The following is a 26,760-nucleotide window of genomic DNA, read 5'->3' as shown; positions in this document are numbered from 1 at the left end:
ACTTCAGTGTCCCTTGTCCTTGGTTGTTTGTCTTCAGATGCACGTGCAGAGTGTAAATAATTCTCCTTGGCCACTGCCGCCGCCTTTTCTCACTTTTGGTCTTTTATTACTCAAAAACAGAACAAAACAAAAAAACTAAACCTTCTTTTTTTTTTTTTAAGTTAGCTGTCTGATTCTTTGTGTCTTTGACACTTTCAAGGAAATCACTCTTAGTCCCGTCGTGGACACATAGAACACACAGAACCGCCCTAGAGCTCTCCAGCATCTTTCTTTTTTGGGAGGGTACTGGGAATCGAACTCAGGACCTTGCACTTGCCAGGCAGGTGCTTGTGCCACTGGGCTATATCCCCGGCTCCAGCATCTTTATTTCAGACAATCTCCTAAGATCTTTAGGTCTCGTGGCCTGAACCCCTCGGAGGCGGCCTGGGCGCACACTGTGTACAGATTTGGGTGCCTGTCCCACTTGTTATAAGAGGCAAACATTTCTGTTACCATGCGTTCGGGCAGCCTGCTTCTGTCCAAGGCTGCATGTCAGGGAAGCCTGCGACAGATGTCGAGTGCTGCAGAACTCTGCATGCCTCCAGATGCCATCCCCGGAGGAGCTAGGGGTGATCTCTTGGGTTAAGGAGGTGTTTGCATTCTGCTGTCGTGTGAGGGGCCAGGAGTCAGCCAGGGAGCGTCCCGCTGCATCCTGGCCCGGGCAACATGACCCCCACTAGCCACTCCGCCCCCACCCTTGCCGAGGAGGCAGCTGCAGCTGGTCAGAGCCCAGAGGCCGCAGCCCACACTGGGCTCTTTGTCTTTGGTGGGAACCCTGCAGCCCCCATGGCCCTTCTCAAGGGCCCACTGTCCCAGCACCAGCAGGGCCTCCTGGGGGCCAGGCCCGGCTGGGAAACTTGGCATGGTGCAAGCTCCTTGGCTGCCTTACCAACTGGGCATGCAGAGCCCACTCAGGAATCACTTATCCTGAAATGAGACTAGCAAGGCTGAGCTCCAAGCCCAAGAGGGTGCAGCAGGCAGAGGGGGCTGGAGTCCTGGGCCCCGCCAGGGCTGTGCACACCCCCTGCAGCCAGGCCTCTCTCCTGATTTCTCTTGCACCCCGCCCCCAGGAAGGAAGGAAAGGAAGAAAGGTGGGAAGGACTTCCTTCTCCTCAGGTGGCCTGGTGCTTCTGAGCCTCCCCCTCAGCAGCCCCCCAACCTGAGCTTCCCTGTGCAGAGTGGACCTCCCACACCCAGTGTGCCCCCACCCAGGGTCTGCAGCCCAGCCCTGGCTCCAGGGGACCCAGCCCAGGGGACACCGGAGAGTCTCTGAGAGCTGCAAGCCGAGGCAGGTGTGTCTCTAGGGTGAGGACTAGCCTGGAGGTTACTTGGCGCACGGGGAGTGTGGAGATGAGGGAGGTCTTTGGTGGGAGCAGAGGGGGCCTGGGGCAGCCCCCAAGAGAGAAGTCACAGCCGGCAGCAAAAGTCTGTGTTTAGCCAGGCATGGTGGCACACGCCTGTAATCCTAGCACTCAGGAGGCTGAGGCAGGAGGATTGTTGTGAGGTTGAGACCAGCCTGGGCTACAAAGTGAGCTCAAGGCCAGCCTGAACTGCATAGCGAGACCCTGTCTCAAAAAAACAAACAACAAAAAAAGAAAGTCTGTGTTTCTTCTGGTCTGGAAGGGGGAAGCCAGGGCACCACCTGCACCGGCCCTGGCCTGAGGTGTGCTGTCAGCCAGCCCTGTTCCCCAGCAGACACTTCCCAGGGAGGGTCGGCACAGAGCAAGCCCTGGCCCAGTTCCTGGAGGGCTTCTGAAGAATCCCTGCCCCTCGATCCTTGTGCCCTTGGTTGTCCTTTCTCCCACAGCCCCCATTGCCTCTGTTCCCCAAAGATCCTTTAAGCAGAAAGCCTCATAGAAACCCTCAGGGCTGTGACAGTTCCCCAGGATTCAGAGGTGGGGTAGCCATGCCTCCCTCTGTGGGGAGGAGTCCTGGGGCAGAGCCAGTGCCCCATGTGGGCTGACATGTCTCCAAGTAGGTCAGAGCGGTGGACCTGGAGCCTGGCCTAACCCTATGCAGAGGAGGGACTTAGAGTGTTGAATGGGTGAGTGACTGACCAGGACACAGCCAGTTACCCCCACCAAAGGTGTCTCTGTGAAGGAACCCGAGCTGGAAGAATTTTCAGGAGGTGAATAGAAACTGGCACACGCCTGTAATCCCAGCACTCTGGGAGGCTGGGGCAGGAGCATTGCAAGTTCTGGTCCACCCTGGGCAGCTTAGTGACTGTGTCTCAAAATAGAAAATAAAAGAGGGCTGAGGATGCAGCTCAGTGTAAAGGCCCGAGCTCAGTTCCCAGTTCGGGGCCAGTGGTGGTCGGGGTGTCTCCACACTTCCCTTTTGCTCAGCCTCCTGATCACAGCCATAGGGCAGAGGCATTTCCAGGAAGGGGCCGAGCTGGGGCAGTTGCATGGCCGTGAGCGTGGGCATTAGCGGGGCCGCTAGAGTCTCTGCTCTTCCCTTTAAGCTTTCGTTGACCTGAACAGCAGAGCATGAGCCCCTGGACGGGCTGCTGGGGCCGGCACTTACTGGGCACTCGCTGTGTGCCAGGGCCCAGGCCAGCACCGTCTGCCTTAACTCTGCTCCTTGTGGTTAGGGCTGTAGGAGGCCAGCAGGCTCCGTCTCGCTCCGCAGAGAACTTCCAGGTCCTCGCGCACGATGCAGACCACTCTGACCTGGGTCCCAAACTCCTGACCCGCCCGGCCCACTGTGCTTCCCGCCGCTGGGTGATGGGGCACGGATCGGACAGAGGCCCGTGGCTCCGTGGGGCACGGAAGAGGCCATCGCCCCCGCTCAGCCCCGCCTGCCTGCCCGGCGAGGGCGGCGCGAACAAGCGGCCCTTTCTGCGCTGCTGCTGGGCAGCTGGAGCGCGGCCGCGGGCGCCCACTTCCTGGCCGGCGGGCGGGGCGCGCGTTGCCGAGGTGACCGCGGAGAGGGCGCGGGCCGGGGAGGCCGGCGGCGGTGGCACCATGAGCGGCCGGCGGCGTAGCTTCACCTTTGGCGCCTACGGCGGGTAGGTGCGTCCCGACTGGAGCTAGGGGACTCGGAGCTGTGACTTCTGTCCCGTGCGCGTTGGTCCCGTGTGTGCACAGCGCGTTCCGTTGCCAGGTCTGGGTGTGTTTGCGCGTGCGCATCCTGCTTGCGTGTCCCTGTGCACGTGTGGGGACGAGAGTGTAGCGTGGGGTTAGTTGGCGAGTGGCTAACAGCATGACCACTGACGTGTGTGACCTGTGGAGACTGGCGTATGTGTACGTGGATGTGGACACGTGCATGCGGGTGCATGGATAGGTGTGCGGGGTACCAGCGGGCAGTCAGGTGAAGCTCCGCCGGTGCCCCCACTTTGCCTCTGGAGCTGGCGGGCGCCTAGAAGCTGCTAGTGCCCAGGCCACCTGACCTCAGGCCACAGGAGCCCCTCCTCCCTGGGCTGGGCCTGGACGCCTGAGGAGGGATCAGAGTGGCAGCTGGGCCATCCCGACCTGTTTGGGGGGTGCAGGAGTGGGTTGGGGGTGGTTCTTGCCCTGGGAAATGTTTGTCAAGTTGGAAAGAGGCTGGGACACATAGCCTGGGCCCAGGGGCCCCTCCTGGCTACCAAGGGCTGCATGACCTTCGCCAGGCCCTGTCTCCTGGCCAGCAGTGTGGGGGTCCTGGGATTGGAGAACTTGCGTCATGGGCCTGGGTGTTGCTGGGGTGCAGTCAGTGCTTTCTGGGCTGTGGGCCTTGCGTCCACCTCAGGGGACCCCAGAGAGGGACGGGTGGGTGGGACACAAGAGGGCTGTCCGGTGGCGAGGGGAACCTGGCCCAGGCCCCAACTTCCTTGTCAGCTGGCACGGAGGGGCAGCCGGAGGTGGAGTCCAGGTCTGTTGCATGCCCTTGGGTGAGCCTGGCCTCTCTGGCCCCACCTTCCTGCCTGTACAGCTGACCTTTCTCCTCAGCTGACCCAGGGACGCCCAGCCCTACTCCCAGAAGCCACCCTCTGGCTGGCCCAGGGTTCCCCTCCCTCCTTCCCTTCTGGCCTAGGGGCAGAAGGCAAGAGTTGTTTGTCGTCTCAACAGCCAGGAGCCTCTTGGCCCCGGCTGGGTGGGGGGGGTGGAGCCCTGCAGTCCACCCCACCCCCGGTGCCCGAAGAGGGCAGTGGGGGTGAGACTCTGGGAGAGGGCACTGTCCACACTTTCTGGGAGGCTGGACTTAGGAATGTGGCAGCAGGGTCTGGGGGTGCCCTGAGCTCCTGGGGGCAGAGATGTTCGGGGGGCTAGGGAGCTCCTCGTGGGTCTCTCCCAGTTTCCGGGCATTTGTCCTCCTGGGTGGCTGTGAGTGAGCTCCAGCACTGGGGCTGAGGTGGCCAGGGGCTTAGGGGTGAGTGTGGACTTCTTCCTGCCTGCCACAAGCCAGTCACCTGCACCCGGCCTTCCTCTGACCGCACACTGTCCTGCTCCACCTGTCCCCAGGCCTGCGCTGCTAACACCCCACGGCCCCTAATCCTTACTCGGGGACCCCCCGCCTCCCTCTGTCCCTCACCTGACACAGGGCCCTGCTGCCAAGGGAGCTGTGACTGCAGAACCTGCTCTGGCCTCTGGGGGGCAGGGCAGGGCCAAGATGCTGAGAGGGCGCCCTCTCATGACTGCCCCTTGCTGTGTTTCAGGGTGGACAGGTCCTCCTCCCCTCGCCGGACTCTGTGGTGAGTACTGGGGACTCTCAGGAGGGCCTGGGGACACCTTCAACCCGTTCCCACCTCCTATAATGCCAGGCCAGACCTGCCAACCCTCTCATCACCCTCTCTGGGGCAGCGCGTGGGAAACCTTGTTTTCAGCACTCAATTCTGTCAGGAGCTCTGCTGCAGAGTCAGGCTAATCATGCCCAGAACCTAGCTCCGCCACTGCCTGTGGGGCCTTCAGTGATTTATTAGCATCTCTGATTCTCAGTTTTCTCATCTGTGAAATGTGGATTGAGATACCCATTTAATGCTGGGTGTGATGGTATCAGGCTGTGATCCCAGCTACTCCTACTCAAGAGGCTGAGGCAGGAGGATGGCAAGCTTAAGGCCAGCCTGGGCAACTTAGCTCAGTTGTTATCACAAAATGAAAAATACAAAGGGATGGGGATGTAGCTCAGCACTTCCTAGGTTTAATCCCTAGTACTTAGGGGGGAAAAAGAGCCTATTTAATAGAGTATAAGTTTTAAAAATCAAGGAAACAAACCAGACATGGTGACCAGCACTAAAAAGTTTCCTTCCTTTTTCTTTTTCCATCCTTCCCTCTTCAGGGTAGCTCCTGGCTGGGCATGAGGTACTTTAGCCGTTTCTCTGGCCCCCAAACCTATAGACTGCCCTCAGACCCACCTCTGTAGCCCCTTTCCTGTGTCTGAGCCGCCCTCCCTTTGAGGAGGAGGGGGCAGCAGTGTTTGCACCAAGAGGCAGTGAGCTGAGGGCATGGTTTCCACACGACACATGATGCCCAGCAGGCAGGCACCTCCGGCTTCCATGGCACCAGCACCCCGTGGCCTGGCGGGCAGCTCCTGCTGCCACTTCACCTGCGGCCGGAGAGACCCCCAGCGGCTCCTGCTTCCTGTCCTACTGAGGGCTTCCTGGGGGCTGGAGGCCTGTGGTGCCACCACAACCCCTGGGAAGCCACACCCCGGGCAGGAGCACATGGGGTGTCCAGGCGGAGCCTTTTCATTGCCCTCTGACACTCCCTGCATGGCCTGGGGCGGTGCCGTCCCTTTCTGAGCCGGATCTCCTGCTGCCGTGCTGGCAATCCGAGTCTGTCTTGCACACAAGACAATGTGCTGTGCCCAGAGCAGCAGTAGAGTGGGGGAGATAGAGACAGAGGAGGGAGACCCTGCCCTTTCCCGTAAGGACCTCAGTAACGGTATCACTAACAACTGCAGCGGTCATGCACCTGCTAGGCGCTCTTGGGTGCTTGGCATGCACCGTTGCCCAGAGCCTTGAGCACGCGTCTGAGTTAAGGACTTTTCTATCCAACTATGGGTGACAGCAGAGAGGCACAGAGTGGGAAGCAACTCGTCGAAGGTCACACAGCACAGAGCGGGGATTTGAACCTTGACCTTCCAGACTGTGCACAGCCCACTGTCACTCACTTTATCCCAAGGCCTCCAGGTCTTTGGCGGGGCCTGAACAAGGGCTGCACTGGAGGGGAGACTTGGAGCTGGAGAGGTAACCTAGAGGTCCCCTCTAGGGAGCCCTGAACCGAGAGTTAGAGATAAGAGCTAAAGGCTGATAGTAACTGAACAGCTGTGTGACTTTGGGTAAGTCCCGTTCCCTCTCTGGACCTCGGTGGACATCTATGAAAAAAGAATCTGGAGTCCCCTGGACCCACCTGTCACCCACAGTGCCTGGCTCTGAGGCTCCCCAACCCCGAGTCGCTGTCCGAGGTGCTAACCCAGGGCCTTCCCTTCCTGACCCAGAAGCCAGTTGTTCTACCTGTGCCCAGCGTCTGTTTGTTGCTTAGTAACTGATGGCCGTTCTGACCATTAACGACAGTCTCCCTGGCATTCAAGAGCCACCTCCCTGTCCAGTAGGGGCTCACTCCCCTGTGCCTTGAATGGCCGATGGGACTCCAGTCCCAGCCAGCGCGACCACCATGCTTTTATTCACGTGCCCTCCTCCCTCAGCGCCGTCCAATGTCCCCGCCCTGCCACACCCCGGGCCCCTTCCTGTTCCCATGCTGTCTCCTTCCTGAGCCCGCATCCCCTCTCCCAGACCTTTGAGTGCCCCCTGCTGTTCACCACGCGCATGGCAGGAATTACTCTGGGGGAGTCTGACCCATGGGGACTGAATCAGCCCCTGCCGCTCTCCAGCTGTGTGGCCTTGGGCAGGTCGTTCCCCGTCTCTGAGCCCCCTTGATGCTCACAGCTGTTTGTGAATAGGCTACTGTAGGGAGGGGACCAAGAGGAGCAGGGTGTGTCCACATCCCCTGGAGACACGAGGCAGGCTCCCAGGTCTGAGAAGCAGGGGCTGCTTGGTTGCTTTGGGGCTTGACCTCATGATGCTCGGCACAAGTCCCCTCCGGCCGGGCTACGTGCTTCCCTTTCTCTGTCCTTGCGTGGTCTTGCAGAGCCACCATGCCCAGTGAATGCTTCATGGCTGTTTATGGAATTGAATTGAATGAATTGTGTGCAGAAAGCAGAGCGGTGAAACTTTGTCAGCAGTCTGGGAAAGCTTCCTAGAGGAGGTGAGAGTTGTCCCACTGCCTTTAAAAAAAAAAAAAAAGCTTAAGAGGTTGGGGCTTGGATCTTAGGAGCAGCAAGGCTCTGTAGAGGCCAGATCAGTTGTGGCTGGATTCCCCCACTCTCACCCCTCAGCTGGTTATCTTCAGGGGAGGGGCTCAGAGCAGGAGAGCGCGGGGAAGAGGAGGCACCATGGAAGGGTGGGGGCTGGTGAGAATTCTGGTTCTGCAGCTCTAAAGGACCACACACACACACACACACCCTGCACACAGAGTAGGGGCTGGGCACTTAGGGTGGATTCAGGTGGGGAGTGTGGGGGAAAGCCAGGTGGACGTCCCCAGAGCAGGGACTTCTGGGAATACCTCTTGAAGAGGAGAGTTGACTTTGGCCTTAAAACTGGGAGCCTAGGAGGAGGCAGGACCTGGCCAGGATGGAGTGTTGGCAGTGTCCTGGGCACTGAGCCGTGACCTCAGCCCTGCAGGTTGGCATTAGTGTCCCCGTTAGAGAGGCCAAAATCAAGACTGAGAGCAGGGAAGGCTGTGGCCTAAAGTCACTCACCTGGTGAGGGCTGGGTTTGAATCTCTCTCTTGCCAGTGATTGTGTTCTGTTTGTTTGTTTGAGACAGGGTCTCCCTATGAAAAGCTCAAGGCCCACTTTGTAGCCCAAGCTGGCCTCTAACTCCACGATCCTCCTGCCTCAGCCTCCTGAGTGTTGGGATTGCAGGCGTGCGCCACCATGCCTGGCAACGATTGTGTTTTGGTCAGAGATGGGGGAAGTTTTGGTTATGGGAAAAGTGGCAAAATGATGCAGCCTGGAATGCCCCCAAAATGGAATAGTCATTGTCCACCCCATGTGTCCCACTGGGAGGGTCTGTGTGTCACTGACATGTCCCCTCATGGCAGTATTAGTACCAATTGCTCTCCTACATGGGATGCTTCCTGTGTCCTGGGCTCTGGGCCAGGTGCTTCACTGGAACTGTTGCTTTCCATCTTGATACCAGCTGTGTAGAGGAGAGGCTACCCTACCCATCCCCATTTTACAGATAAGGAAACTGAGGCTCAGAGTGTGAACGTGGCTGGCCCCAGGGCATGCTGCCAGTGAGTGGTAAAGCAGCACTGTCAGCAAGGGCAGCCTGCACCCAAGCCTTCAACACTGCTGTCCTGAAGCTGCTGGGCTGGGTGGTGGGCTTTGGTGGGTGACCCCATCCTCAGGTAGCTCCCCTCGGTGGTCACAAAGAGGCCCCAGGGGGCTCTGCACTGCTGCAGGAAGCACGAGGCTGGCTCTTTAGAGGCTCTGAAATGCCAGGCAGGCAGGGCCTGCTGGGCCCCCTCATCTATTATGCATCTGGTGGGCAGGCCCCTGGCGGGCAGCTGGCAGAGCACAGGCCAGGGAGCTGGCAGCTGCCTCTTGAGCGCACACCTGCCACCACCTCTGGACAGGGACCTGCCAGGCAAATGCCAAGGCAGCACCTGCTGTGTTGCCCAAGCCCAGCCAGAATGAGGGGGTCCTGCTGGGGACCAGGGCATGGACGCTGGTGTCCAGCTCATTGAGCTACCCAGCCTGGCAGCTGCTCTGAGAAGGTGCAGCCCTTGCCTGCTGTGTGCTGGTTCTCAGTGCTGCAGGGCCAGTGGGCATCAAGGCAGGCCAGCGCCCGTGCCAGAGATCTTGCTTTGGTCAGTGCTTGGCCTCTCTGAGCCTCATTTTCCTCATTTGTATTCCATTTTTTTTGTTGTTTTTTTTTTTTGTTTTTTTTTCTGGTACCGGGAATCGAACTCACAACCTTGTACTTGCCAGGCAGGCACTGTGCCGCTGAGCTAAATCCCCAGTCCTTTCCTCATTTGTAAACCAGGGATCGGAGAGGCAGACTCTTGGTAAGGAGACAGGATGCCCAACTCGGATACGTGCCTGAGCTTCGAAGCAAGGCTACGTGCTTGCAAGGAGAGGTCCTTCCCGTGGGTTTACCGTGAGCCAGGCTGAGTTCCAAAGCAATCTGCGCACATGCACGAATTTCATCATTTCTAAGCTAGTACCCGGGTAAGGGCTGAGGAAACTGAGGCAGGAAGGCGAAGGCCCCGCTCAAGCTGTCTTGGCAAAGCTGCAGTTTGAACCTAAGCAGTCACTCCAGCCTGCCTCTCACCCTGTGCTGGATGCTAGAGGAGGAGCGAGTCATCAAAAGCTTTTTAGAGCCGGGCATGGTGGAGCATTCCTGTAATTCTAGCACTCAGGAGGCTGAGGCAGGAGGATAGTTGTGAGTTCGAGACCAGCCTGGGCTACACAGTGAGCTCAAGGCCAGCCTGAACTGCACAACGAGACCCAGTCTCAAAAAAGACACACACACAAAAAGCTTCTTAGAAGAAGGAATATTTGGACCAAACCTAAGGAATGAGAGGAGCCAGCCATGAGAAGAGCTCGTAGGTGTGGGATAGTAGTACCAGAAAAGGAAGAGGAAGTGCAAAGGCCCTGTGGCAGGAATGAGCTTAACATGCACTGCAGGTAGTGAGGGGCGATAGACAAGTGAAGCAAGAGGTAGGTTTGGAGAGTGACTGGGGTCTTGCAGGTAGGATAGGAGTTTAGCTATGCCAGTGACTGACATGTGGAACCACTGAGTCTCACACTGACTCCCAGCTTTATAAAATCTTAGAGGATTTGGACCTCCTGGAATATTTGGAGATGAACAGGTACCCCCGATAGCCTCCCACTTAGCAAGGGACCCCTTTTTTGGTTCATGACCCTTTAAAAGAAGCCAAGAGAAATAGTATGTTCATTTGCAGTGACTTCACGGATGTGTTGCGCCCATCACTCTAAGTTGAGCCGAGCTGCTTGCTCGCTTTGTGCAGTCCCAGTGGCGGGAGGCTCACCGCCCAATGGAGCCCGTTCCGTTGCTAGTATCAGTGCTGTCCGCACATAGAGCCGGTGGCCACAGCCTCAGCGCAGCCCCTGGGCCTCCCCTCCGGGAGATAAGCGTGGAGACCACGTCTCTTCACGTCTGCCCTTTCCAGGCCGAGCATCGCCTCCTGCCGCCTCCCACCTTCCATCCTCTGCTCAGCTCGGCTGTTGCTGGCCCTGAAGCCACAGCCCCTGTCACTGTCCCTCCGTGTCTCCCTGTGGGGAAGCCAGCCTTTGGGTGAGGGGCTCCCGGATGAGCCCCAGACAGAGACCCCCTCTGCCAGGAAGCTTCCCTATAGCCTTGAGAGACAAGAAGAAAATCCCCTCCAGGCAAGCCTGGTCCTGGGGCCGCCACTCGTGCTGTGTGGCTTTGGGAAGTGAGGCCCTGTCTCGCCGTGCGCCGCACCCCTGGCCATCCTCAGCCGTGGAGAATGGGCTCTGCGTCCTGCCTTGGTTGGTGTTGCTCCGCCCCGCACCCTGGGGATGCCCCCTCTGCGTGGTGTGTGGGAAGATCTGGGCTCTGCACCTAGGTGCATTGCCGTTCAGATACCCACCATACCTTTCCCTCGCTCGCTGTGTGCCGTACCCAATCTCCTTTCCTCTCTGAGCCTCAGATTGTCCATAACCACGGACGCAGGACTGCTCAGATGAAATGAGTCCCGTGTGGGCCTCAGGGAATGTTCGCTGCATTTTGAGAGAAAAGACTTATTCATCTGAGAGTAACTCTAGTGCTGGAGTGTTAGGCTCCACGCAGCTGCTTGAGGAGGGTTTTTCCTAACATCTCAGACCCAGGCAAGACCTTTCCTAAGCTCAGCGTCTTTCCCAAATACTTGTGCATTTGTTCAGCAAATTAATTCAGCAAGCACTCGTGTGGGGGGTCCCTCCAAGGACCAAGGCTGTGTGGGCACAGGGCCACGGTGGTGGAGATGGTGGAGAAGGGCACCATGGAGTCTTCAGTGTAGGAAGCAGAGATCCGTTCTGTGGCGGTAACGAGTGCAGACTGGGGAGACAGGAGGGATGCTCAGATTCCCATGCTTGGAGATCTGGGAGGCTTCTTGGAGGAGGTGGCCCAGTGCGGGCGAGTGGCCTTGAGAGAGAGTGCGCACTCGAGAGGCCCAGTGTGGGCAAGAGCTCCAGGAGTGGGGCAGCAGGTCAGCGGCATGGAAGGGGAGAGGGTGCCCCAAGCAAGGGGCTGAGCTCAGCCTGGCAGGTGAGGGCAGCAGGCTAGGTCCCGACCCTGTCCCCCCGCTCTCCTCCCCACTCCAGGACAGGCTCCGTGACCCTGAGCTGGTCTGAGTTCCTAGGGCCTTGACCCTGCCATGGACAATTGGGCAACTTTTCTTTTTTTCTTTTTTATCTTTTTGAGACAGGGTCTCGCTATGCAGTTCAGGCTGGCCTTGAACTCACTTTGTGGCCCAGGCTGGTCTCAAACTAGAAGTGATCCTCCTGCCTCAGCCTCCCGAGTGCTGGGAGTACAGGCGTGTGCGACCATGCCCAGCCAGGCAACTTTTCTATGCCTCATTTTCCTCGCCTGCAAGATGAGGGCAACATGTGCGCCACCTTGAAGACTAAGGTGGGAGTTGAATGAGGCCTAAAACCAGCCTAGCACAGAGCAAGTGCCAGCTCTAGTGGTTTTGCCATTGTCATCGCTGTCCTGCCCTGCTGGGTCTGCAGAGGGTGGAGGAGACTGCAGCGGGCGAGACTCCTGCGTGGAGCACACGTCCCATTGTGGTCCTGGACACTGGGTAGAGAGCACAGGCTCCAGAGCCTGGCAGGCCTCGTGCCAAGTCCTGGCCGATGACCTTGGGAGGTCCTCACCCTGCTGGCCTGTTTCTTCCTCTGTGCAGGGGGTACATGAGAGGCCCCTACAGCACAGCGAGGGAGCATCGGAGAGGAGGGATTTTGAACAGGCCGCCCCAGGCCACCAGTGCAGCGGTTTCAGACTGAAGGCTGCTGGGGGAGAAGCATTTGGGGCCCAAGTGACCTGGAACTGACACTCTGCTCGGAGGCTCACGTGCACGCCTATATGCGGAAAGGTGCGCTCTGACAGGCTGATGTGCTGTGGTCCTGGTGAGGCTAGATCATTTGGCCTGGTCCTGCTGTTTGCTTTGTGGCCTTGGGCTAGAGACTTAACCTTTCTGGACCTCAGTTTCCATGCATGCAGAGACGGGTAATCGTCACCTCACAGGGCTCTTGCAGGGCTTCCGCTAGGCATCTGTTCAGTCAGCAAATACTTAACCAAATTCCTGTCATGTGCCAGGCACTCATCTGTGAGGAGGGGTACCACGGGGGACCTGGTGGGCATGGCGCCTGGCCTCTCGCAGGTCCCCTTCCGGTGCAGGAGGCAGGTGTAAACTGAGCCAGCGGAGAGATAGGTAATTGCAGATGGGTAGGGGGGTGAATGCCAGGTGACGTGAAGGGCCGAGGTGGGAGCTGGTAGTGGGCACAGTGGCTGGGCATAGGGCACAGCATGCGGGAGGGTCCTGGGATGTGTGGGCCTGTGGGCAGCGTCAGGGAGCTGGCTGTGCAGGCGGAACTGGTCCACATGAGCTGGGGGAGCAGCAGGCCAGTCTGGAGCCTGCCTGGCTTTCCCGGCTCCCCAGAGGGTGCCTTGGGCTGGCACAGAGTAAGAGGGCTGGGGAACCTAGGCCTGCCCTCCTTTCACCCCAGCCAGCTTGAGTGCTGGCCCTGGAATGCCTCAGCTATTCCTAGCCCACCTCTCCACGAGCTGACCTCTTACACATGCATATACACACAGGCGTGCACACACATGCACTCACACACATTTCCTGCTCACGCTCGAAAGCTTGATCCTGTGCAGACAGCTCCGTCCTGAGCGTAGACTCACACATACGCATTCACTCACGCACCAGATCAGAATTGGGCATTGACTAAAAACAGATCCAAGCCTGCCTGGGGAAGCCCTGTTTCTAGAGGGAGAGACTGATTGTGGTCTAATGATCGCACCATGAAATGTGCAAACCAAACTGCTAAGTCCATGGGGGCCCAGAGCCGGCTTCTGGGAAAGCTGGTGAGGGTGAGGTGCTTCCCCTAGTCTGAGGAGGGGGCGCTGGAAGGATTGTAGACAGACGCAGCATGTGAGGTGTTCGGGGGCAGGTGGAGAAGGTGTGACAGATGTGCCGGTGTGTGCAAAGGCCTTGAGGCGAAAGGGAGCAGATGCGTTGGCGAAGCTGAAAGGAGGCTGGGGAGAGGCAGAGGCTGGCGATGAGGCGGGAGAGATGGGCAGGGTGGGGCGGACACACAGAGCCTCGTGGGCCACGTGAGCCCCCACCTTCACCCTGCACGCAGTGCAAAGCCATTAGGCAGGCGGGCGGCGTGATCAGATCCAAGCACGCCGCACACAAGCCCACACACACCCAGACACGAGCGCTTTTGCTCCCACATCCACTTCCGTTCTAGCAGGGCTCCCAGCACATCCTCACCCACAGAGTCGCACACCCTCTGTTGCACTGCCAGGGAGAGCTGCTGCAGAAAGCCGGCTCTGACTCCGACAGGTGTCACCCACCCACCCCACTGCCTGGTGCTTCTGGGGGGCACGGCCCTGGGCCCAGCCTTGACTGGCCCTGGCTCTCCGCACGCAGCCCGGGGGGCACATGACCCAGCATGCACGTGCACAGCCCCAGCCTACTTGCTGTGTGCTCGGAGATGACTGGTGCTGTCACATGTGCTCATGAATTCCCGCAGCAGCCTGCCGGAGGAATTACCACCATCTTACAGTGGAGGAAACTGAGGCTCAGACGGGGGAGAGATGTGCCCCAGCGTGCACACCCAGCGCCTGACACAGTCAGGACTTGGACTCAGGGTCGTGAGACTTCTAGTTGTGTTCCTGGCCTGCGTAGTACACTCTGCCCACATCTTTCCTGGCTGTCATGGAGATAGTGCCTAGGCCTGTGACAGGTCACCTTCAAGGCCAGATTCTTTTGAAACAGGTTGATCTGGTTGAAAGTTATTTAGAGCTCCGGGGAAGGGGCTGGCCCAGGCTACCTGCTGGTGACCCTGAGCCCTGGAGGGTAGTGCTAGGGGTGGAGCTGGGCACCCACCAGCCTGAGGCACAAACTGGAGCCTGCATTTGCATTCACGAGTGTGCAGCCCTGTTTCCCATGGGTGAGCCCCGGGTGGCCTGGCTCCCGGAACAGGACAACTGAGGTCCAAGAACATGGCCCTGTGCCCCCAGCCTGCCCTCTTCCTGCCCCACAGTAGGCTGCCTACTGTAGGGAAAGCGTAGGGACTCTGAGATCAGCCAGAGCTGGGGTGACAGCCTGGATTTGTCACTCCTGCCGGAGGAGTTGGTCATGGTGCTTGGCCTCCTTTGGTGTCAGCTTTCCATCCCTGGAATCTGGGGTGAATAATGCATCCCTCTCAAGGTGATTGGAAAAGGTAAGGGAGCCAGCTGAGTCATAGGATGAGCTCAGTTTTTTGTTTTGGTTGGAATTTTTTTTTTTTTTTTTTTTGAGACAGGGTGTTGCTATGTAGTGCCGGCTGTTTTTTTTTGTTGTTTGTTTTTTTTGTTTTTTGTCTTTTTGAGACAGGGTCTCACTATGCAGTTCAGGCTAGCCTTGAGCTCACTTTGTAGCCCAGGCTGGTTTCAAACTCGCAACAATCCTGTGCCTCAGCCTCCCGAGTGCTGGGATTACAGGTGTGCACCACCACGACCAGCTGGATTTTTTTTTAAGAGTCAGGGTCTTTCTGAGTTTCCCAGTCTGGCCTTAACCTCCTAGGCTCAAGTGATCCTTCTGCCTCAGCCTCCCCAGTAGCTAGGAGTACACGTATGTGGCAGTGTGCCTTGGCTTTTGAGGGCTTTATTATTATTGGGGTACTGGGGATTGAATGCAGGAAGAGCTGAGCTATATCCTTAGACCTTTTTTATTTTTTATTTTGAGACAGAGTCTCATGAAGTTGCCTGTGCTGTGCTTGAACTCACAGTCCCCCTGCTTCACCCTTCTGGAATCAGAGGTGTATACCACCATACCAGGTTTTTGCAGTTTTGTTTTGTTTTATGGTACTGGAAATTGAACCCAGAGCCTTCACACTGAGCTATATCCCCAGCCCTTTTAAAATTTGGGCAGGTGCTGGGGGTGCTGCAGTGGTAGAGCTCTTGCCTTACATGTACAAGGCCCTGGGTTCGGTCCCCAGCACATTAAAAAATAAATTATATATATTTTATATGTATATACATACATACATATATATGTATATGTATATTTTGAGACAGGGCCTCTCTCAGTAAATTGCCAAGGTTGAGCCACAACTCATAACCCTCCTGCTTTAGCCTCCCAAATAGCTAGGATTTAAGGCATGTACTTCCTTGCCAGCTGCTGGCCTCAGACTCGTGGTGATCCTCCTGCCTCAGCCTCCCAGGTGCTAGGAGTACAGGAGTGTGCCACAATGCCCGGCTATCATTTAAATTTTTTACACAGATTTTGGTAGTGTATGCCTTTCTTTCTTCTCTTAACAATATGCCACCAACACCTTTAGGATGAAAGACCTCCTTTGTCCTTGTTGCCTAGTTCTCCACAGCTTGCTTGGTCTTTGATATGTTTGACTAGCCTCCTTTTAATAGGCCATGGTGGGGTCCAGACTTTGGTTCCTTGGAACCCTGCTGCAGGGACTGTCCGTGTTCACAGATCTGTGCCTCCGTGTAAGCGTCTATGGGGAAGAAAGGCCGAGCTGAGGAGCTGCCTGGCTGAAGGATCAGCCCAGCTTCATCTCTGCTAGGCTCAGCCCCGCGGCCCTCTGAAGGGTGGTTGGAATCTTCTGGCCCCCACAACCCTGGGAAGAGGATTTCCTCCAAGTCCTGGGCGTTTTTCCCCGGCCCTGCCTTGGCCCAGCCTCCCTGGCTAGCGGCTTCTCTCTGGGCAGCCTTTGCCCCTGTCCCTGAAGTTAAGCTCCATCTGCCTTCCCACAGCTTCAGCTGACAGCCTTGCCTCAGTTGTCCTCAGAAGAAGCAAAGCAGGAAGAAAGGAAGAGGAGGGAAAACAGGTTAATTTTATTTGTTTGTTTGCTTGTTTTGAGACAGGGTCCCCCTGTGCAGTTCAGGCTGGCCTTGAACTCACTATGAAGCAGAGGCTGGCCTCAAACTCACAGTGACCCTCCTGCCTCAGCCTCCTCAGGGTTGGGATTACAGGCATGCACCACCACACCTGGCTTTAGGTTAATGTTTATCAAGCATTTTATGTGTGTAAACTCATTAATCCTTACAGCTACCTTCTTAGGCTATCACTGCTGTTATCCCCAGCCCTTTTGTGTGGTGCTAGGGACTCAACCCATGTGCTAGGTGAGTGCTGTGTCACTGAGCTGCACCGCCAGGCTTTTATCCTCATTTTATAGATGAGGAAACTAAGGTTCAGAAAGGTTGAGTAACTTGTCCAAGGTCACAGAGCTGTTAAGCGGCAGAGTGAGGATTCACATGCAGGCTCCAGAGCCTGTGCTCTGACTCCATACTGCCTTTCCAGATGGGTGCTATAGTCTCAGCTCTAGGCAGATTGTACACATGAGGCATAATTTACTCCTTATGACAGTCCTGGGGAGGAGAGATTCACTATCTCATTTTGCAGATGAGGAAACTGAGGCTCAGAGAAGAGAAGCAACTTGGAGGAGCTCAAAGTCCCTCCACTGGGCAAAATCCTCTTCCAGGGCAGCATTTTCATTAGGGCCGCAGTGGACCCCGTTCCTGTCCCCCCATTTACCCCCTGTAGGATGCTGGAGCTGACCTTAGCATCATCTGGTCTGAGACCAGATTTGCAGTGGAGAAACTGAGGCTTGGAGAGGTTATGGTGACTGAGTCCCACATACATGTGACTTAGAGCCAGCTCCGGGTCCCCTCCTGATTGTCTTGGTTAGGAGGTGGTGACCTTATTCCTCTCCAGGGGTGTTTGGCTTTGGCCACCAGCAGCAGAGCAGGGGCTTGTGCTCACCAGCCTGGCCTGGCACCCTGGAGGTGGCAAATGCAAGCTTCAGCCCTAATGCGGCTGGTGCAGGGTGGGAGGGATGGATTAAAGAAGGCTCGGCACCGCAGGCTTCAGTCCTGGGTGGGTGTCCCTGGCGCTCTGCTTGGAGGAGGGCAGGCCCAGTTCCTCCCACTCTGATGCTGACACCCAGCACCATTGTCTGGCCTGGAGTGGGCACCAAGACACGTGCTCTGAATGAATGAGCGTAGGAATGGAGGGCAGGGGCACCGGCCAGTGGAGTGAGTACACAGCAAAGGAATTTGGGGAGCTCAGAGCAGGGAGACTTCAGCCATGGAGGCCAGAGGCCGGGAAGGACAGCAGGTCAGCGGAGGAGGGGGACAGACTGTGCAGGGCTGTGATGCCACGTGTGTGTGTGAGTGACAGGCGCCAGAAAGGATGCTGGCCCTCCTTGCTGAATGGAGGGCAGGGGCAACATGGGGCAGGCCCATCAGTGGGAGCTGACATGGCCTGAGTGTCCTGGGTCCCAGTGGATGGGAGGTAGGGGACAGCTAGGCTTGAGCTCTAGAGCACAGATCCTGGCACCGTCCTGTGTCCCGGGGAGGCCGCTGGGCAGCTTACAAACTGTGGAGTGCAGGGCTGGCCGAGCAGATGTGCTACCCTGCAGCAGGAAGAGGCCCCATGGCCGGGTCACCGCAGCTTCCCGCCTCCTCCCTGCCCAGGTGTGGGGAGGAGCTGTCCACAGAATCCACAGGGAGGTGGGAGGGCCAGCTAGTTGGGTGGGCAGGTGGCAGGCCTGGTCCCCAGTGCTGCACTGGGGCGGGCCCGTCCTGTGACCTCCTCTCTGGGTGCCAACAGGCTGTGTGCTCAGGAGGCCACCACCTGGCCCAGCTCCGGGATCCGGGTGTCTGGGCCCGCTGCCAGCCCCACCGGCCACCTTTCCTGCTCACTGCTCTGCCCAGCTTGGAGTCCCAAGCCCCCTCTCCTGCTGCCCCTGAGGACCCATTCCCAAGCCTCAGCTTGCTCATCCCTAAGTTGAGGGTTCACAGCAGCAGCACCTCCGCTTCTGGTTGTCCTAAGGACTAAATGACATCACAGCATCCGAGTAACTAAATTGCTCCTGTCCCTTCCCCCACCCCATCCACACGATCCCTTCTGTCCTGGCCAAGGCCAGCAGGAGAGCCTGGGCCTCTGTCACTGGGGTGAGGAGCAGGCCCTGGATCTTGCTTTGGAAACCTGCTCACCTGGTGAACCCTGGCCACCTTCCCTGGCACCTTGGTAGGGCAGTGCCAGATGGTTGAGCTCAGAAAACAATGGGCCTCTGTGACCCCCCAGGATGGGCCAGTTCTGGGGCAGTGCCTGGCTTTGGTTTCAGATGAGTCCCCTGACCCAGTGCCTGAGGTCAGTAGCTAGAGATTCCAGCTGCCCCAGTCCCCGCCCAGGAGGAGAATGCAGGAGTGCCCCCCTTCCCACCCGGACATACGCACCTCTCATCACCAACCCCCATGTACCACCAGGCTGGTGGCACCACCTGGTCTCAAGGAGAGCAGGGAATGCTGACCTCCATTCCTGACCTCTGCTGAACCCCTCAGGCCTGTGTGTTGGGATAGCCCCCCCCACATCTTTTGTGGCTGTCTCCTCTTGGCTGGCCGACCCCTTGTCTGTCCTCCAGACCACCTGTGTGCCCTGGGTGGACATCCTGAGGTGGGACGTGAGCCACCGCACTCCCAGTCACAGTCCTCCTGCCCTGCTGGTCATAGATCACTGCTCTGGCACCAGCATTCCAGCTGATTAAGTTGCATTTCGAAGCATGGATGATTCCAGGCAGAAAAGGAGGCAAGGGACCCCCCGCAGAGGGGACCCAGCAAAGGCTTCCTGGCTGAGCTGTGCGGCTCTTCTGGAGGACCTGCAGCCTAGAGAGGCAGGGACACGGTGGCGGGAGCAGGACAGGAGCAGAGAGGCGTGAAATCGGGGTGGGAGGAGGCCAGGCCCACCTCGGTACCTCCATCCAGGTGGCCATTTCTGGGTGGCCTAAGATGTAACACACAGGGCAGCCCTGCTCCCTGGTGCCCGGGAGGCTGGGTTCCCAGGAAGGTGGATGACAGGAATCACAGTAGTGGCTTGTTCAGTGCCTCACGGCCACCCTACGAAGGGGGCCCATGACCTCTCACTCTGTAGATGAGAGAAAAGACAGGCCCCCCCCCCCCGCACCCTCCAGCTGGCTCACAGCTGGGATGCACCCCAGGGAGGCATGGGTCACCCACCCTCGGCATCCCCTCGCCATCTCCCCAACCGTGCCTGAGTCAGACCCAGCTGTTTTGTTGAATACGAAGCCCCTGAGGTTCCCTGCCCTCGGGTGTGCCCTGGTGGAAGCCCTGGGTTCTCACCCCTGATCCCTGCCCCTTGCTGGTCACCTCTCCGTAGTGGTTTAACCTTTCAAGCCTCAGTTTGCCCTTCTGGGAATTGGGGATCCTAGTCCCTGCCTTATCTCCCACTCCAGTTCCGGTGAGAGTCCCTGGAGAGAACAGATAACGAGAGCTTTTGAAAAGTACAAAGAGCGGCACTCATGAAGGAGCGATTATTATTGTTACCTCGATGCAGAGATAAGGGAGGGGGAGGAGGCCCAGTGACAGTTGCCAAGAAACCTGGGATCTGTCAGCAGCAGCTTCCGTCTGGCCCAGCCCACTCAGGAGCGGGCCCTGCCCCCCCCCCCACACACCTCTACCTTGCCCTTTCCCAGGGAAAGCAGGGTGCTCCAGGAGGGAGGGGAGCTGGGCCAGCTGGCTGGTGGCCATGAGTCCATACCAGCTGGAGGTGACCCCAGAATGTGCCTGGCACAGATTCCAGGTTGGCTTCGGCTTTCTGTGTGACCTTGGGCAAGTCACCTCCTCTCTGGCTGCTTACAGAGGTGGGCAGGTGCGCAGACCAGACAGGGCAGGATCGCTGCTAGACCAAGAGAAGACACTGCCGGTGGAACCCAGGGCGGTGACAGGGAGGTCACAGGGGGCAGAGACCAAGTAACCAGTCTGAGGGCTTGAGCTGAGCGCAGCTGGGACGTGCGTGGTGGAAGGAACCCCTGGCTGGAGTCAAGCCTCAGCATGGCCCTTGCCCTGGTGTGACCTTGGGCTTGTTGCTTAACCTCTGCGTGCTTCAGTTTTCTCATCTGTACAAAAGGTTGATAAAGTCTGATCTCAAAAGCCACTGCAGTGACGGAGAGACGGTGCCCACACAAACCTCAGCACCGTGGGCAGTGACTGTGGTCGTGGGGGGGCAGGGGAGGGGGCAGCCCTGCCCGTCCTGGCGTGTGCTAGGATCCTCCCTCTTGCTGCCGGTGGAAGAAGAGGGCAAAGTAGTTTAAGCTGAGCTCTGCTACAGTCAGGAAGGCTTTTGGGGGCGGCGGGGAAGGGACAGACTTAGGGGACCCCTTTGTGAACAGAATGGTAGCAACCAGGAGAGGATAGGTTGGGTTAGGAGACAGAGGTTCCCGTTTGTTCGTGAAGAGGGAAGACAATGGCCCAGTGGGGGCGGTCTCCAGTGGCAGGCAGAGGGGACTGTAGTGGTGGGCTAGCGGGGTGGGCCAGGAGGCTGCGGGGAGCAGAGGGAGGCAGAGGCTGAGGTCAGGCATCGCTTCAAAGGTTTTACTAAGCAGTTCCAGTTTCCTAAGAGGCACTGAGCGCAGTGTTAAGGGCTTGGCATCTACGCCCCCATGGTAGGAAGTCAAATCCTTGGACTTACTGTGTGACCGTGGGCAAATTACTTAACCTCTCAGTGTCTTAGTTCCCTCCTTTGAAAACTGAGCCTTGGGCCAGTGAGTACTAGTAAAGTGATTAGAGCAGAGTCTGCACCAAGGGAACGCAGTAAGCAGTGCCTGCTGCCTTCGCCCCTGTGACTGGTACTGTCACCCGCCCCCTGCAGCTGCCTTGGGCCGGGCAGGCTCCATGTGGCTGGTCCACAGAGTTGGCCTTGCAAACCTGAGATCTTGGCTCTGGAGTCCACAGACCTGGATTCAGATGCCTGCCCCACCTCATTAACTGTGTGACCTTGGGCCTGTGTGGCCTTTCTGAGCCTCAGTTTCCTTATGTGTAAAGCAGGTAGAGTCCGAGCATGTGCCTCACTGGATGGCTGTGAGGATGCAGTGGGATTGTGCACTCACAGGGCGGGCAGTAGCTCTGTCATCGCTGTCCTTCTTGTAGCCTTTCAGGGGTAGGCGTGGAATTTCCTCCTCTGTCCCTGGCCCGGAGCCCCGCCCTTCCCGTGCCCTTTAGGGCTCAGCAGTGACTTTTTAGGTGGCATTGCCTGGCAGGGGCTGGGTGCCACCTGGGAAGGACAGGATTCTGGCCAACAGGAACGGGCCACCAGGGCCTCTGAGCCTTGAGGGGCCGCCCCAGGCCTGTGCCAGAGTGAGTGGCCCGGTAGAGTGGACTTGGGGAAGACAGAGGACACTGCTCGCCCAGCCTGACCAGGGTGGCACCAGGCACTCAGCAGCCAGGGCCACATCAGGACTGCGCTCTCCCCGCGGAGGACACCCAGGCTCACCCAGCCTTCAACCCCAGGATGTCTGGCCCCTGGGCGGCTTCTGCTCCCCACCCGCCGCACCCGCCGCACTGCCCACGGTCCCTCAGAGGCCTGCACTTTAAATTTGGGCTCTGTCCCCCACTGGCTGGGGAGCTGACTTCACCTCTCTGAGCCTCAGTTTCTCCATCTGTGAAAATGGAGATGAATAACACTAGCCTCCTGGCACAGCAGTGAGGGTGTAATATGTTTGACCTCGTTCCAGGCACACGTGTCTCAATTGGGTCCCCATGGCAACCCCCCACGGAATTCACCTGGACATTTCTGTGGGACTCTCTCTGGGGGCCTCAGCCTCCACCTCCAGTTTCTCCCCATGTCAGTGGGTCTTGCAGTTTTCAAGAAGCTGTGTTCAGGATACTCCCTCCCTCACAAACTTTCAATGACTCCCTACTGCCAACCTTCACTCCGTCATTCAACTACTTAATGTGATACTGACTGGGGGAGCCAGAGTTTACCGTGAATGAATAAGGATGAAATTATTCATTGAGTGAATGCCTACAAGCTGCCCAGTCTGTGAGGAATATTTTGGAAACTGAGGCTGAGACTCATGCTCACATCCCCAGTCAGGGCCTGAGGGGATCTTGTCCACCTACAATGATGCCATGGCTTGGAATGCCACTGCCACCTGACCTGTCCTTTTGGGCCAAGCACCGCCCAGTGTAGACCCTTTGTTTAGGATTCCAGCACCCCTGGGAGGTGGAGGAGCCAAGCAGGGCTGTGGACGGTTCCTCTGGCCGGGGGGAGTCCGAGAGGGGCTGAGAACTCTTTTGGCGTCTCTTTCCTGGGCAGGTTTCTATGGGGCGTGGCGTCCCACCACTGCCTGACTCAAGCCTGCCACAGGCCACTGAGGCTCGTCTGCAGGGTGACTCACCCTCGCAGGACCAGCCTTGCTTGATAGGTGCCGGGTGGAGGTGCAGCCACGTCAGGGTGGCCCTCGGCAGCGGCGGAAGCCGGGCCTGCTCGCCCAGCCCCGGGCTGCCTGGATCCTGGGAACCGAGGGGGCACTTCCTCTCTTGACCCTGGGGGTAGCTTGGGCAGGCTTCTGGGGGCCAGGTGCTGTCGCACCTGGAGGACTGTGAGTGTGGGCAGAGCCCAGGTTGGAGCCAGACGGGTCCCGCGCAGGTGCCAGCTCTGCTGAGAGCCAGCTGTGTGACCTCTGTGTCCATCCGGGTCTTCATCTGTAAAGTGGGAATTCCGATGTGGTGAGGAGGCAGTGCCCTCGGGCTGGAGAGAGGGCTGTGCTCAGGCCTGTCACATCATGGGCCCAGTGAGTGGCAGTGACTGTCATCAGTAATAGCACTGGCTTGGTAGCCTCTTGGCCCTAAGGCTGCTGTCTCCCTAAAGGCTCATGGATGAGTTGTAATCTTGGGCCCCCTGTTTGTCCAGAAGTCTTGACCCTCTGCGGCAACCCTCCCTGTCCCTGCCTCAGTCTACACAGTGGGCTGTGCATCCTCACTGCTGAAGGCTCACGGAGGGAGGCCCTGTGCACACCTCTGATCTCTGGGAGGAGGCTCGGCTCGGCAGCCCTGCTCAGGAGCCGCCCCCTCCTCCCGGGCAACATCTACCTGCGTCACCTCAGAGATCACTTTTCCCCCCAAGAATTCCAGATCTCCCACCTTGGGGCTGTCTCTGACCTCAGACTCTTTCTCCTCCAGGAGGAGTGATGGGCAGAACCGGCGCATCCCTCAGGCACTAGACCTGTCACGAGTGGACTCAGTTCCCTCCCACCCTGCTTCACTCTACCCCAAGGTGAGTGCCCTCCAGACCAGCTCCTCCCCCAGGGCTGGGAGAGGCGGTGGGGAGATGTGCGGGGAGGTTCTGCTGGGGGGGGTCAGGCTGACACTCCCGAGCCCTGGTGGTCTGTGTAGCATGGGAGGTGGGACCCCGGAGAGGAGAAGGGCTTTTTTAGGAAAACAGCTGGGCATGGACTGGCCCGGCCACCATCTTCATCAGCATCACCATCAGCGTCCTCCTCTGTAAGTGAGGTGTGATGACAGGACCTGCTTCACAGGCCGTTGTGAAGACCGAATGCAAAAGCGCCAACCAAACACAGTTTGGCCCCGAGGAAGGGTCCTGGGGTCCTGTGCTCGAGGCTGCTCCGTTGTGAGCCTCGGTCCAGGCGCTTTCCTGTCCCTGTTCAGTGCTGAGCCTTCAGCTGCCCTCAAGGACCTGGAGCCTGGCAAATCACTAACCAACTTACGCAGAATGTCACATGCCAGTAGTAGCCGCTGGGATTTACTCGGCTTTACTGCATGCCAGCCGAGGACTGGGTGTTTTACAAGAGGTATCACTACTCATCCTCCAGCTGAGTGCTGTAATAGCCACTACTATTAGTTCCATTTTGCAGCTGAGACAAGGCTTGGGAGGTTCAGTTACTCACCCAAAGTCCTGCAGGTTGGATATGGCCCAGCCAAGACTGGATGCTGCTGTCACCCAGTAAAAAGCCGGGTGTGGTGCATATACCTATCATGCCAACACTCAGGAGGCTGAGGCAGGAGGATCGCCATGAGTTTGAGGTCAGCCTCGGGTATACAGTGAGTTCAAGACCACCCTGAACTGCATAGGGAGACCCTGCTTCAAACAACAAGTAGATAAATAAACCAGTGCCTGGCTCATGCCTCTTTAGCACAGGGATGATAAGCACTTACCTCTATGGTGTGTTCTGCAGTTTGTAAAACGCATCAATAAACATTGTGCTGCTTTATCCTTTCGTCAACCCCGGGGGGCGGGCCTTTTGCAGATGAGAGTCCACATACTCAGGGAGGTGAAAGGGTCTGCCCAAGGTCACACAGCCAGGAAATAGTAGAAGCAGGATTTACTTAGCTTCTCCCCCAGGGCTCTATCCTGGAGCAAGGCCCAGGGGTCTTTTCTGGGCCAGGAGAGAGGATGTGGGACTGCCACCTGCATGGGGGTCCCAAGTGGAGGTGCTGGTGGCACCAGAATGGGGCTCAGGGGCCCTCTCTGACCTTCTCTGCTTGGGGGAATAATGCAAGGCTGGGCCATGGGGGTCCTGGGCCTTAGCAGGAAGAGGGTGACTTGACGGCAGCAGCTCACTGCAGCAGCGGAGGCCATGAAAGACTCTCCCAGTCCTTTCCCCCCTGGGTATTTGGTGATAGGTTCCCCTCCTTGGGCCTCAGTATTCCTATCTTGGAAGAGGGTTTGCAGCTCCTTGCCTAGGGTCCTGCCTGCCCAGGCAGCCTGGGGTTGATCTTCGTAGATTAGAGCTGAGCTGCCTCCCCTCAGGTTTCCTGGCCTCCACCCAGTCTGGCAGCCTCCAGTTGGCCAATGCAGCCCAAACAGTGGGTGCCAACACCTGCCTCTAGAGAGTCCACCCCTCCCCAGAATCAAGACCCAGGCTGTGGATCAGCCTCCTCTGACAGGGAAGGAACCCAGGCTCAGAGACATTGAATGATTCTGGGGTCCCCAGCAAGTCAGCAGTGGGCTGAGGGAGCCCAGGCCTGGGGCACATTCTCAATCTCTCCCCCCTGCACCCCCAAATCTGTGCACATTTATAATCATGATAGAACCAGTCTGAGGGACAAGTGACCTCCCTGTGCCAGTGGGCAAATCTCTGGCCTTCCCTGTCCTGCTTCCTCACCTGTATCACAAATGAGGAACCGGTCAATGCCTGTGAAAATACTCGGCCAGGTAGAAAATAGGAAGCTCACCTGTTAGAAGCACCATTACATTCCCAGGGCTGGCGAGAACACCCAGAGGGGGCGTTCCCTTCTCTCTGGGGAGTCACCTTTGAACCCACACTGAGCTACCCAGGAACCCCTCCCCCTACAGGTTTCCCCACTCAGGAATTCAGAAATCTGTACACATGTACATGCCCAGCCTACCCACACCTAGTACAGGATGTAGTCACAGACACAAAACACATGTTTGTGCATGTACATGTGCGTGAGATGTATGTGTAAAACACAAAAACGCACAAACCCAGGCATTCCCATGCGCAAAGAATCACAACAGCTTTGCATGCACACAGCTACATCTTGCATCCTGAAGGTCTGCCCTCCTCCGGGCCCAGCGTGGGAATGGCGTTCCTCTGGCTGCATTTCGATGAGTGCCCGGAAGTGTGCAGGCCTGGAAGTGGCTCCGTAAATCAATATTTGCTGCTGTTAATTATTAAAACCAAAGCTGCTACTCTGTGTCTGGAACGCACATCTCCAGAGTTCCCACCAGCTCTCCAGACCCAAACCTGACCCAGGGCCACATCTGGGGGGAGAGGGGGAATGAAAGCACAGCGCCTTCTTTCCAGGAGCCCCTGGCCCTGGGGATGCAGGATGGTGCGCAGCTGCGGGCAGCTCTTCTGAGAAGATGCAGAGAGGCCTGGCGCTGAGCCGTGGGGCGGCCGTGCCCTTGCAGCACCCAAATCAGCAGGAGTGGACTTGGCCACAGCTCAGGAGGCACTGCCACTTTCCCAACATCTGTCCGGAGGAGGGCTGGGTAAACCCGGCCAGGGCACACTTCAGGGTCAGCCGGAAGGGCCTGCCCAGGCCGTATATTTTCCAGACGGGGAAACTGAGGTCCAGAGAGATGGCAGAGACTCACTTGTGCCAATCAGCAGGTTGTAGCAAGGCCAGAGCTAGAACTCACATGTCCTGAAATCTGCTTGAGCCCTTTCCTCCCTGCCATGGAGCCCTGGCAGCCTTCGCCACCTCACTGTGGCACTGTGGCGGTTTCCTTTGGGGTTGGTGGCAGTTAGGGTCTGGGGTACAGGCCAGCCCCGTCAGGCACTGGAGTGGGGAAGAGGAAGAGGGACAGAAAAGGCCTGGAAGTGCAGGTCCAGACCCTTCCCTGCATTCCCGGTTTTCCTAGCTGTCTAGGGCAAACTATTTCACCTCTTGAAATCAGTTTTCTTATCTGCATAGTGGGGATAACATCTGTACTTCTTGGGTTAGGACATGATGGGACGTGCGAAGAGCCCAGCATTAAGTGTTCAAGAAAAGTCCTGGCTTCAAGGTTACCCCTCCACTTCCTGGCCGTCTCCATGGCCTGTCCGAAAAACCTATCCTTGAGGCCCCGAGGTAGAGCACCCGGAGTCTGGGAGGTCACACAGAGGAGCCCGACCTGTCTAAAGCTCCCAGGACCCTGGCCCGACTACGCAGGCGCAGTGTCAGCGCCCGCAGCGGGCGGGCCGCCCCGGGGGCGGGGC

The 26,760-nt window shown here is 57.9% G+C and overlaps 1 protein-coding gene across 11 annotated transcripts in view; it reads left to right on the top strand.

Moving 5' to 3' along the window:
- Rap1gap (RAP1 GTPase activating protein) overlaps positions 1–26,760 on the top strand; it is a 64,386-nt gene that overhangs the window by 13,960 nt on the left and 23,666 nt on the right. For 9 of the 11 annotated variants that reach the window (XR_001236080.1, XR_001236077.1, XR_001236078.1 and 6 more), the window contains 2 exons: positions 4,676–4,711; positions 23,258–23,351. The gene's annotated coding sequence lies outside the window, so the exon portion shown is untranslated. Of the gene's footprint in view, positions 1–2,976; positions 3,050–4,675; positions 4,712–23,257; positions 23,352–26,760 lie in introns of those variants that run through there. The other 2 variants (XR_001236073.1, XR_001236079.1) reach the window with 2 other exon arrangements.

The sequence above is a fragment of the Chinchilla lanigera genome, unplaced genomic scaffold, assembly GCF_000276665.1.
Source record: "Chinchilla lanigera isolate Chin_1 unplaced genomic scaffold, ChiLan1.0 scaffold00051, whole genome shotgun sequence".
NCBI lineage: Eukaryota > Metazoa > Chordata > Mammalia > Rodentia > Chinchillidae > Chinchilla > Chinchilla lanigera.
Note: the sequence above shows the minus strand (reverse complement) of the source record. Positions and strands in the feature narration are given on the sequence as shown.